The 3,211-nt window shown below is 38.4% G+C and overlaps 2 protein-coding genes and 1 pseudogene across 4 annotated transcripts in view; 1 reads left to right on the top strand and 2 right to left on the bottom strand.

The window, feature by feature from the left end:
* Positions 1-1,350, bottom strand: part of LOC108250455 (equilibrative nucleoside transporter 1) — a 26,584-nt gene extending 25,234 nt beyond the window's left edge. The window contains exon 1 of the mRNA XM_017440336.3: positions 1,150-1,350. The gene's annotated coding sequence lies outside the window, so the exon portion shown is untranslated. The remainder of the gene's footprint in view (positions 1-1,149) is intronic.
* Positions 1-2,671, top strand: part of LOC108250456 (cyclin-dependent kinase 15) — a 48,434-nt gene extending 45,763 nt beyond the window's left edge. For all 3 annotated transcript variants that reach the window (XR_005232971.1, XR_005232970.1, XR_005232972.1), the window contains exon 14: positions 1,897-2,671. The gene's annotated coding sequence lies outside the window, so the exon portion shown is untranslated. The remainder of the gene's footprint in view (positions 1-1,896) is intronic.
* Positions 1,926-3,061, bottom strand: LOC108250453 (annotated as a pseudogene).
* Positions 3,062-3,211: the final 150 nt, after the last annotated feature.

Raw genomic sequence — 3,211 nt, forward strand, 5'->3', positions numbered from 1 at the left:
TGTTGTGGATAGGCGTAGCTTTAGATCACGTGGTGTTGATAGTGATTATAGATCACCTGTTGCTCACCTGGTGTTTTTCTTAGTGAGTGGGTGATGGGGGAAGTCTACTTTTTGCTGACCGCTTTAAGCCTGTACGTTTTTTGTCTTATGATCACTGTTTGAACCGGCGGATCCGTTTTTAATGCTGCCTTTGGACACGGATTTTTGTTATCCACTGATGTTCTGCATAAAAATAAACATTTCAACTGCAGCGTGGATTTGAGTGTTGATCAGCTGGCGCGTCAACGAGGATTCCCCCTATTCAGCTGCTCAGCAACTTTGTTTGACAGTCGCTAATACCGGGGCTTGAACCCAGGACCTTCTTGCATTGAGGCAACAGTGCTAACGACTAAGTCATTATGCTGCTTGACGGCTTTTGCTTTTTGGTGGTGGGCAATAATCAGGATTAGGATTGTTATGGGTTAGTTATTTATTAAGGCCAAAAGGAAACCTGATGTGAACACTTTAAGACCTTGTGACTTTTCTTATCTCTTTGTGATTTTGATTATGTGCTTCTCTTTGTTAGAATCTGCAGATGAAGCTTTTGCTCCAATAAGAGACTTGTGCACATTAGTGCACTTGTTGCTGTTTTCTATCAACAAATAGCCAATACACTGAGACATTACGTCACTAACATCCACTAAAGCTTGACTGTAGTTTAACTTGTTCTGCCATGACCCTCCACCCCCACCCCCCCTCAGACATGTTCAACCCCCACACACAAATGAACAGTCAGATCCTGGACTAGCCCTATCTACTATGAAACATTCAGGAAATGGCTGAAATGTTTTAGCTACTATCACATTACTTAACCTGCTGACACTGAATGTCCCTAAATGCTGCTGTTATAACACTGTGACACATTTTGAAATAAAAGCTAGCTGTGGTGTGTATAGGTGTATAGTCTTACAAGAAGGAAAAGGTTATAGATTCAGAAAGCCAGAGCTGCTCAAAGAAACACATGAAACTTGTTTTCCTTCACATTAATGTTTTACTAATTTCATGTATTAAAAAAACATAAAAATATAAGTATAGAAGTGAATAAACAACAGAAAAGGCTGTAAAAACAAGATAAAAAGTTTCATTAAAGAAACCAACTTCAGGTTTTACCTTCACTTTTAGTAGCAGTATTCTTCCCAAATGTTTGGCTCTTCCTTGTAGTTTTCAATCTTATCTCTCGAGAGACTGTTGATCTGTTTGTGGAAAATCAGTGTAACTTTTACTCATCTGTTCAGCTCAATATGAAATCTTCCTCTTTGTCATGTTCCTGTCACGGAGATCTTTGTCTTATTCTGCAGTCTCAGCAGAATCAGTTCTTCCTCTGTTATGGCCTTTGACCTCTGATATCAGACTTTTTTTCTGGACTTTGTTTCTGTGTAAATAACAGTTGTGTGATAACAGAACTTGATCATGTTTTTAAGCAACATAAAACTCAACATTTTCATGTGTTATTTTTCTGGTTGCTGAGGAAATGGTCTCTTTAATTTTATTTATTTCTTACAGAAAACTGAACTTTAATCTTGACACACACAAGTTAGAATAAAAACATTTAACATTATAATGCACTTTTCAAACACAAGTGAAACAAATTGTTGAAAGACTGCTTCTCATTGCAGTCTTTAAGGTTCTTATGTTATTAGACACTTAATTATTTCTCATGACTCTTCTGACATAACCTGACATGTTTCGGCAGTATACTTCTGTGTTCGTCAGCGGTGTTCCCAGAGGCGGTGTCAGCCCGTCAATATATAGTGACGTGTCGACACCACCTCCTACTGTCTTATCACTGAAGGATGTAGCTAAGTGTGAGTAAGTGTGGTTAGAGATTCTGAAATTAAAAAATTTCTTTGTCCACAGGCACACCTGTCGGAGTCCCCCCGGATGCCCTACCTCTCAAGGAGGCCCCCAGGCACCAGGGTGTTGAGTCTAGAAATCCAGACTCTCTCAGCTCTCCTGCACTGAGCTGTGGACCAAGTGGGGTTATACTGGAGAACAGAGGCAGTCAAATTTATCCATCCATGTTCAATATAGTGTTTAACCAAAGAATCAGAGTCACTTTATTGCCATTGCTAGTAAACAAGTTAGCAGGCTAGGAAATGATGTTGGTGTAATGATGCAAATAAAACAAATATGGTGAGGTCCTTCAATAAGTAAACGATGAATTCTGCCATTACTCTTGCTTCCTTGAATCCAATACCTGGATTTTCTTTCTGAAGCTTCTCAATTTTTTCTCTGATAGCTTTCTCAGCCTCTTGGAACAGTTCATTGGTGAAATGTTTTCCTCCATTTTTCTGAACCATTGTGTTGATTTTTTCCCAACAGCTCCTTGACCTGAGATTGGTCTTTGTCTTTGTTGTTGAAGACGTGATATCGTCCTGGACACTCATGGACAAATCTTTTTAGAGATGGATTCCCATTAATAAATTTCTGCAAACTGGTTTCTTCTTCTTCTAGATTGTCTCCATGGGTGAACAAAGTCATGGTGTGATAAGATAAGATAAGATAAAACTTTATTGTCCATAGAAATGGAAAATTTGTTTACATAATCTGTCTGATGCCTCCCATAAAAAACGCATATCACATAACATCATAAACATTCATCATAATCAATTAAAACAAGGTTAAAATGTGATCTGCACGAGTAATTTCATTTGTGTGGGGTCCTGCTTTGTCTCCAAAGTTTTTAATGATTTTTATGTTTTTTTTGTTCTTCTTCTGTGAATCTGCCCAACTGTATTACAACCAGGAAAACACGAGGACCAGGAGACGCAAAAGAGATGCATCTACCTGTCTCCTGTCTCACCTTCACTTCACTTCAGTTGGTGTCACACAGACCTGGAGTATCGACTACAGTCAGAGTTTGACCTTCAAACTCTGCTCTTTCTTTCTTACATTCTGATGTTATAGAAGAAGAAGACAGCTGAGACTCAAAAACATTTCCTAAGGATGGTGTTTCCTGCTGCACTCTTCCCAACTCCAGTTTTTCCAATCAGCACCATCCTGAGCTCTGGTTCCTTCGATTCTGTTGGGGAATTTTACAAAAACATTACTGATGTCTAAATTTATAGATATAAATTAATTTCAACTCCCCAAACAAATTAAACAGGGAGGCATTTAACAAAATAATCTCCTGGTAACATTTTAGAAAATAATGTTCTGGTAACAAACCAGA

The sequence above is a fragment of the Kryptolebias marmoratus genome, linkage group LG3 (genome assembly GCF_001649575.2).
Source record: "Kryptolebias marmoratus isolate JLee-2015 linkage group LG3, ASM164957v2, whole genome shotgun sequence".
NCBI lineage: Eukaryota > Metazoa > Chordata > Actinopteri > Cyprinodontiformes > Rivulidae > Kryptolebias > Kryptolebias marmoratus.